Source organism: Furipterus horrens, unplaced genomic scaffold (assembly GCF_987537825.1).
Source record: "Furipterus horrens unplaced genomic scaffold, mFurHor1.1.pri manual_scaffold_12, whole genome shotgun sequence".
NCBI lineage: Eukaryota > Metazoa > Chordata > Mammalia > Chiroptera > Furipteridae > Furipterus > Furipterus horrens.
The window spans coordinates 5409624-5418955 of record NW_028327182.1 but is presented as its reverse complement, the minus strand read 5'-3'; the positions used below and the strand labels follow the sequence as shown (position 1 = coordinate 5418955).

Sequence of the window (9332 nt, the reverse complement as noted above, 5' to 3'; positions counted from 1 at the left end):
CTCTCTGTGACTTTCATCCACATTTCCGAATGACATGACGTCAAAGGTCTGTTCACATGCTTGTTGGCCATTTGTATACCCTTTTTGGAGAGATTGTATGTCAATCCTTTGTCCATTTTTAAATCGGTCATTTGTCCTTTTATCGTTGAGTTGTAATAGTTCTTTATATATTCTGGATACTAGTCCCTTATCAGATCTGTAATTTGTAAATATTTTCTCCCATTTTGTAGGCTGTCTTTTCGCTTTCTTGCTGGCATCTTTTTTTTTTTTAAATCCTCAGCCAAGAACATGCTCACTGACTTATGCTCATCGACTTTTTAAAGAGAGGGGAAGGGAGGGAGAGAGAAAGGGAGAGAAACATCAGTGTGAGAGACAAACATTGATAGGTCATCTTTTGAACCCACCCCAACTGGGGGCCAAGCCAGCACCCTAGGCCTGTGCCCTGACTGGGAATCAAACCCACATCCCTTCAGTTCATGCGACAGTGCACAACAAATGGAGCCATGCCAGCCAGGGCTTGATGGTGTCTTTTGAAGCACAAAAGGTTTTAATTTTGATGATGTTTGATTACCTATGTTTTCTTTTTTTTTCTTGTGCCTTTTAAATGTAATATCTAAGAAACCATGGCTTAACCAAAATCACAAAGATCTATGTTTTTTCTAAGAGTTTTAACTGTTATTCTTAGGCTTTTGATCCATTTTGAATTAATTTTTGTATATGGTATGAGGTAAAGGTCCAACTTCATTCTTGGTATGTGGCTATCCAATTCCTCAGTGCCATTTACTGATAAATCCCATGGAATTTTTTTGGGTACCCTTGTCAAAATCAACTGACCATGAATGTATGGGTTTATTTCTGGACTCATAATTCCATTCTGTAGGCATAAATGATTATACCTTTGCCAGTACCATGCCGTCTTATTTCCTATACCTTTTTAGTATATTTAGAAATCAGGAAGTGAGAGTCCTTCAGCTTGTTCTTTTTCAAGGTCATTTGACTATTATGAGTTCCCTGCATTTCCCTATAAATTTCAGGACTCACTTAGTTTCTGCCAAAGGCCAGCGGGGGTTTGGGTAGGGACTAGGTAGACTCTGTAGGTCAATTTGGGGAATGTTGCTTTCTAACACTATTAAGTGCTCCCGTCTGTGAACACAGGGTCTTTCATTTTCTTTGGTGTTTTTCAATGGCGCTTTTTAGTTTTCAGAAAACAAGGTTTGCACTGCTTCTGTTAAATTTATTTCTAAGTATATCACTCCTTTTGATGTTGTTATATATGGGACTTGAGATTGTTCGTTACTCGTTAAAAGAAACAGTTGAGTTTTGTATCTCGATCTTACACGCTGTCACCTTGACGACCTCACTTGTTTGCTCTAGTGGTTTTCTCTGTGCATGTGTGGAGTCCTAGGATTGTCTGTGTACAAGAACAAGTCATCGTTAATGGAGACAGATTTCCTTCTTCCTTTCTAACCTGGATGAATTTTTGTTTCTTTCATAATCGCCCTGTATACCCTACAGTAGAAGCTTAAATAGAAGTGGTGAACGTTCTTGTTTTGTTCCTGCTCTTAGGGGGGAATTATTCAGTTCTCCCCATTAAGTATTACGCTAGCTGTGGGTTTCTTGTAAGTTTTCCTTTTCACATTGAAAAAGTTCCCTTCTGTTCCAAGTTTGTTGAATGTGATTTGTTTTGTTTACGAAAGAATGTTGGGTTTTCTCCAATTCTTTTTCTGCATCTATTGAGATGATCATGTGGCCTTTGTCCTTTATTCTATTAATACAGTGTTCTTCACTGATCGGTTTTCACACGTTAAACACACCTTGCATTCCTTAGCTAAACTTGGTCATGGTATGATTTATATGTTGCTGGATTGAATTTACCAGTGTTTGTTGAGGATTCTGCATCCATTATAAGGGTTGTCTATGTTTTGTTTTGTTTTGTTTTTTGTTATCCTTGTCTGGTTTTGGTAAAGGGTGTTTGTTTGTTTGTTTTTTAACTCAAAGTATTTTTGTAGTATTTCTTCTGGACTGGCCTTCAGAGCCCTACAAGGAAAAATCATACATCTTTGTAGTTGTGCCTCACTTTTACTACTATCTTTAGTTATTAAAAATTATATTCCACTTTTATCATCTACCATCATCACTGGACTTGGTTTCAGACATCCCTTGGCTCTTTCTCAATGTTATTGAGAAACAGTAAAACCACAGAGGTGACAATAAAGTGCATGAGCCACGCCAGGCATTGTTCTGAGCACTCCACAAGCCTTATTCCACTTTGTCTTCACAAAGCTGAGCGCAAACACTACTATTATGCTTGTTTCACAAATGAGGAAACTGAGGCCAAAGAGCTAAAATAACTTGTCCCACGTCTCTCTGCGAATCAGAGACTGAGCCAGGGTTCAAATTCCAGCACGGGATTCCCGAGCTCATGCTCTTGACCCCTATCTTTTAGCATTAAAGGTCTTCAAAAGACATTTTAAGTACTTAAGAAATTTCAGAAGAGATGATCGGGAAAAAAAAATGTTTTAATGTCAGCATGGAGTTGGCAAAAGCATGTGGCTTTTTATTTTATTTTATTTATTTATTTATTTATTTATTGGAAGCTATTCTGAAGATCCATTTATAACAAAATCTGATACTTTTGTTTAAAATATTGGTCCCGTTGGCCTGCAGGGCAGTGAAGACCTTTGAGAGTAAAGGATCTTGTCTAGTGTTCTTATTCTCCTCTAAGTCCTGCATGGCTTATAGAAAAAGACCATCTAATTCCGTTTTAAATATTTTTATTTTCAAAGGAAAAGAATGTTAGCAGTCCTTCTAAAGATGCTTTAACAGGAAAATCATAAATACCTGGCCTTTGCAGACACATGGCAAAGTCCGTGTGCAAACTCTTCCTGCCCTCAGGCCTGACTGGGAAAACCAGGGCTTTAATTTGCATTCCCTCCCTGTTGCACGTTGACGGCCCACACTGCCCACAGAAAACACAAAAATACGTCCTATCAATTATAAACATATTGAATGAGACGGTCTATTAACTGTCGGTCAACAACGTTTCTGCACCTACTGTGTGTGAGATGCCATGTGGGAGGGAGGTGGCACCCGTAGCTGGCAGGCTCTGCCCTCAGACAGCCTCGAAGGGAGTTGGGGTCCGCGGGGTACCCGTTGTCATCTTGGGCAAGTTGCTTTAACCCTTTAAGCGTCCATTTTCTCATCTGTAAAGTGAGGATAATAATAACATAGTTATGGGAACATGAAATTAAATAATCCACATAAAATACTTTTCCCAGTGCCTAGCACATGGTAAGCATTGGTAATATTAATTATTAGGAAATAAAACATTGAGAGGGATAGTCTCTCTTCTCAAGTACCTTATGATATCATAAGTAACAGTAATAGGAAGCAGAATGTTCGATGCATTAACAGAGGGGAGCAAACAAAGAGGAAATGGGGCTTTAATAACCAAAGATCACAAACCAGCTGGAGGGAAGGGGCTGACGATGGAACCGGGCTTAGAGGAAAGGAGAGCAATTGAAAAGCGGCCAAGGAAGGAGGAGGACCCCTGGAAAGAACAGCCGATGCGAAGGGACCGAGGTGGGAGCCCTGTGGGGCTGGATGCTCAGTGAGGAGGGTTTATGGGAAGGAGCAATGAAAGAGACAGCGGAAACGAGCCCGGAGGACCCTGACCGCCCACTTAGGAGTCTGGAGGTTATATGGTGCATAAAAACGTATACCAGTAAGACGTTTAAATGAAACTTGGGGGTTTGTTTTTGTTTGTTAGATTTAGGATCCAGAATCATTTCAACTTAAAAAATATTTCAAACTCTTGGGAAGTCACCGATCTTTTTGATCCACTCAAAGCTGACTTGAAAGGAATCTCAGGTAGCAACAGTTCTTGCACGATTTTTGGCATTGTGTTTGTAGGGAGTGATACCATATTTTGGTTAAGGGACTCTCATGGTTTCTACAGAGCCTTCAGCGGGGACCAGCCAGAGTTAACGTTATTTAAAAGAATAAAGAAAGCGCTTTGCATTACCTAAGATCGCGTGCTTCTTAGGACAGTCAGATTTGGGGTAGACTTTGTGGAGGAGGGGTGTTCTCAAGACCACTAAGCATTGTTGTCAGAGACCACATTCTGAGTGAGGTCAGCGGCCACAGGACACAACAACGCCCCCTCCCTCTGCAGGTCCTGACTAGGAGCAGGCTGGAGACATCGGTGCCCCACCACAGCTCCTCACTGTGACCCCCCGCTGGCATGCCAGCTGCACAGTCACCCTCTGTTTCTCCCTCCCTCCCCGTACCCACTCTGTCCTCTTCTAACGAGCTAACCTGGAAACTTTCCCACCTCCATCCAGCTTCCTGTCCAAGTTACGCACGCACCTGCCACCTCGCCCTAAAATTTCCTCCTTCTCGGAATCTGTAGTAAATTTCTTTGCCCATAGTACACATGCTACTGCCAACCAAGAGGAGCTGTGTTTGCCTATTATCTGACAGGCGATTTACACCAAATATTAAAAGCGAGTGGGATGCCAAAGCCTTATGTTCTAGAACCCTCCCAGGAGACTATTAGCTAAACTATTGCCAATTCCCAAGTATTGCTTTCCGATGGCCCTTCTTCAACCATAATCAAGAGACTAAGTGCTTCTGTGCCCAGGTGGTCTGCTGACTGAATTCTGGAGACATGGCCACTGAATCTAACAAATATTTTCATCATTCCTGAGATGGGGGGGCTGCCACCCACCTTACCTGTTACTTGTGCAAATGAAATTCTGCAACACAGAGCAAAACATCAGCAGGGAGCTTGCCAGAGAAGGAATGATCAGAAAATGCTGGTCTCCCTCCCGACATCAACAAGACAGTTGTGTGCTGTGGATGGAAGCCCAAGAGCCGCAGGGGAACCTTTGTCTTCTTCTTTCCGCTTGGCTCTAAAGCCCAAACTCATTTTATTCGAGTTCTCCTTCCCCATTTAAAAGTCACTTGCCTCTTCCTTCATGTCATCAAGTCCCTTTTTGCTGCCCGAAGAACTAGCTCAATATCAGTTCAAGGCCCAACTGAGCGCAGAGTGATTTTTCTTCCCAAACATGCTTGGCACTACACGTCATGAGCTTTTAAGAGTAATTCCAGTTTTATTTACACTGAAGATACCATCTAGAGATATACTTTTTGAGCAATTCCACTTCCTACAGGATCAGCAGGCTTGATACAAACCCACGCTTCCTAATCCAAGAAATATTCTTTGTGCCCAAACTTGAAACAACTATTTTATTCATGACTTTTATAAGGGAGTCCTTAGTTTCCAGCCTCTGCTCCGTGGGAAGTACAAGCTTCCTGTTACTATGACTTACATGAGCCAACCCCCCTCGCTCTTTGGCTGCGGACTGAAGTTAACTTATGTCAAACTGGATGAGCGCTCAGAACTGCAATAGGTCATCATGGTGCTGACGTACGTCCTTTCCAACTTCAGTCCCCAGCCCAAGAAAATCAGCTAGCCACTATCCATAGACAAGTCACTGTTGTGAAAATCTCAGCGCCCAGGGGTGCGGCTGAAGCCCCCCTCTGAGACACAAAGACTGAGGGCGATGTTAGCAGCGTAAAAGGGATGGCTGCCTGCTGACTATACTGCCCCTCCTTTGGGCGACACAGCACTGCCTCCACAGTGTCCCCCAGGGCCTGAGCTCTCCCCAGTGGGACAAGAGGGCCCAGGTTGACACCCAGCTCACCCAAAGCTGCAAGATGCTGCCTGACAAGCCCACTCAGGTGTAGCCTCACAGGGACTGCTGGGGATCAGATAGAGATGGAGAAGTGGGGGAGGGGGGAAGGCTGATAATAAGCAGCCTCCCACTCTGGGCAGCCCATGCTTACAGGGTAGCAAAGGCTCCAGCCAGCAGCAAAGCTAAGCCACAGAGCAGAGCCAGTGGCCCACTCTAGCCAGAGAGGCCGGTTGGCCGTTCTTCCTGATTTGGCTTCCCGGTCAATGAGCCATACCACTGCCTCACTGAGGCAGGGAAGCAAATTCACAGCCACAAAAGCCCACTGGGCATCGCCGCAGGTCCCACCCAGCCAGGAAGCCCGCCCTTCAGCCCCCTTTGGGCAGAGCATCAGGCCAGCAGCCCTGCCTGCGTGTTGAGCACAGCGCCTGGCCCTGCATAACCAGGGTCCTGAGCAACACCCCTGGGGAACTGCTCACTTAAATGCGCAGACTCCCATGGAAAGGATCGAGAATCAGGAGGAATCAGGAGAACACCACCACCAAAAGATGGCAAAGCTCCGATAACGACCCTAAAGAAACAGAGATCTGCGAACTCACAAAGAGTTCAGAATAATTCTCCTGAAGTAATTTAGTAAACAACAAGAATGCACAAAGAATCTAAGCAAAACTAGGAAGGTAATGCATAAACAAAATAAGAAGGGGAGTCAACAAAAGAAATAGAAACCATCAGTAAAAAAGAAAAGCGGCCCTGGCCAGTGTGGCTCAGTTGGTTGGAACATCACCCCATAACCTCAAGGTTGCAGGTGTGATTCCCAATCAGGGCACATACCTAGGCTGTGGGTTCGATCCCCCGGTCCGGGCGCATACAATCCCCAGTCTGGATGTGCACGGGAGGCAACCAATCGATGCTTCTCTCTCGCATCGATGTTTCGCTCCCTCTCTTCCCCTCTCCCTTCTTCTCTCTCTAAAAGCAATGAAAACATGTCCTCAGGCGAGGATTGAAAAATTAAAGGAAAAAAAACAACCCAGAAATTCTAAAGCTGAAGAATACAATGCCTGCAGGGAAGAACTCAAAGGAGAGTTTAAACAGCAGAGTCGACCAAGCAGAGGAACCAAGAGAGTAGAAGAGGAGTCCTATGAAATGTTTTACCCAGAGGAGCAAAAAGAACATGAGTGAGGAAAGCCTGTGGGAGCCGGGGACATCCATAAAGAGAGACATATGCCTATGGGAGTCCCAAAAGGAGAAGAGCAAGCGAAAGAGAATAGAAGTCTGTTTAGAGCAATAATGGCTGGAAACCTCGCAAATCTGGGATGAGCCAGGGGTTTCCAGGTTCTTGAGGCTCAAAGGATCTCAGATAGGTTGAACCAGAAAAAGGGCCACGCCAAGACACATTATAACTAAATTGTCAAACAAGCAAAAAATACAAAAATAAATAAGTGGGATGACATCAAACTAAGTTTCTTCACAGCAAAAGAAGCAACTGATAAAATGAAAAGGCAGCCTATGAAATGGGAGAAAATATTTGCAAACCACATATCTGTTCAGGAGCTAATATCCAAAACGTATAAAGAGCATATACAATTCAATAGCAAATAACAACAATCATCCAATTAAAAATGAGTGATGGATCTGCATATAACTTTTTCCAAAGAAGATATTCAAATGGCCAACAGGTATATGAAAAGGTGCTCAACATCACTAATCGTCAGGGAAACGCACACCAAAACCACCGTGAGACATCACCTCACTCCTCACATCTGTTAGGATGGCTGTTATCCAGAAGACAAGAAGTAACAAATGCTGGCGACGATGTGGAGAAAAGGGAACACTTGCACTCAATTGATGAGAACATAGATCGGTACAGCCACTATGGTAAACAGTGTGGATCTTTCTTTAAAATTTAAAAATAGAACTACCCTATGACCCGGCAATTCCACTTCTGGGTATATACCCAAAGGAAATGGAATCACTATCTCAACATATCTGCACCCCCACCTTCATAGCAGCATTGTTGACAATAGCCAAGACATGGAAAAAGACCGAAGTGGCCATTGACAGAGGAACGAATAAAGAAGTCATGGTGTGTATACACAATGAAATATTATTCGTCCATAAGAAAGAAGTAAATCATGCCATTTGCAACAACATGGAAAAACTGAGTGAAATAAGTCCAAAAAAAAGAAGACAAATACTGTATGTCATTTATATGTGGAATCTAAAGAAAAGAAACTAGACTCATAGAAACAGGAAGTAGACTGGTATTTGCCAGGGGCAGGGGAAGGTGGATAGGAAGTGGGTGAAGGAAGGCCAAAGGTCCACATTTCCAGTTATAAGTTCTAGGGTGGAAGGTACAGCATGGTGACTATATGCTGTATGTTTGAAAGGTGCTACCAGAGTAGATCTTAAAAGTTAATACACAAGAGCCCTGGCCAGTGTGGCTCAGTTGGTTGGAGCACTGTCCATACACCAAAAGGTTGTGGGTTCGATCCCTGGTGGGGACACATACAAGGGACAGCCAATCAGTGTTTCTCTCTCACACCTACGTGTGTCTCTCTCTCTCTTTCTTCCCCTTCCTCGATCTCTAAAAGCAATAATAAAAATGAACTTGGGTGAGGATTTAAAAAAAGTCACTACACAAGAAAATTGTAACTATGTCAGGTGATGGATGTCTTCACTAATGTTACTGGGGTCATCATTTTCAATATACACAGGTATCAATCCTTATATTGTACACCTTAAACTTACAGAAGTTATGTGTCAATTACATCTCAGTAAAGCTGGCGGGGGTCGGGGAGAAAGGTGTGAGGGGTGGGGCAAAGAAGAACGGAGAAGGCAGCTAACCGCAGCCTGGATGTAGAGGCCACTGCATCTTTTTAGCATGCTATGCTATGTCCCACACTTCCCATCTTTTACACGTTTTACAATGAAAAGGATGAGAAAAATAAACTAGAAGCAAATTCTTGCAATCGTTTTCTAAAATGCCACTAAATGTGCTAATAGTAGGTAATAATTTAAACACAAAAGACACAGCAAAGGATGTGTTTACCCTGCTTTAGGAGAAGCTGCAGATCAAATGTAGAGGCAATGATTTACATTTTGCAGTCTTGTTTACATAATATCATGTTATAAAGACTCTTTTTAAGATTTTATTTATTTTTAGGGAGAGGGGGAGGGAGGAAGAGAAGGCAAGGAGTACTTATTGGTTGCCTCTCACTTGCCCCCCAACCCAAGACCTACCTGGCCCACAACCCAGGCATGTGCCCTGATGGGGAAACAAACCAGCGAACATTTCCGCTTGTGGGATGAAGCCCAGCCCTCTGAGCCACACCAATCAGGGCAAGACTCTTAAAGCTTTTGAGAGTATGACCTACCTTACACAAAGAATGGTGGTCTCCACTAACAAAGGAGAAGGGCCGTGGAAACCATCATTTGGATGAGACTTGGCCAAGACTCATTCTGTCCTGAGCCCTATGAGTCTACAGACATAGCCAGCATTCCCTTACAAGTGAAACCAGATTAAAGAACATGAAGGCAGCTGTTTCCATGGGGAAATGAAACAAATGTGCAATGTGAGGTATCTAATATTCATTCATCCGGCTATACACTAGTCAGGCAAAGGGCAAAGTATCTGAA

The 9332-nt window shown here is 43.3% G+C and overlaps 1 long non-coding RNA gene across 1 annotated transcript; it reads right to left on the bottom strand.

Moving 5' to 3' along the window:
• Positions 1 to 266: 266 nt before the first annotated feature.
• LOC149995848 (uncharacterized) lies at positions 267 to 6590 on the bottom strand. The gene is made up of 3 exons (XR_016507492.1): positions 6528 to 6590; positions 3056 to 3203; positions 267 to 313 (listed from the first exon to the last, which is right to left on the bottom strand). It is a non-coding gene; the product is annotated as an uncharacterized LOC149995848 (long non-coding RNA).
• Between the last annotated feature and the right edge of the window lie 2742 nt (positions 6591 to 9332).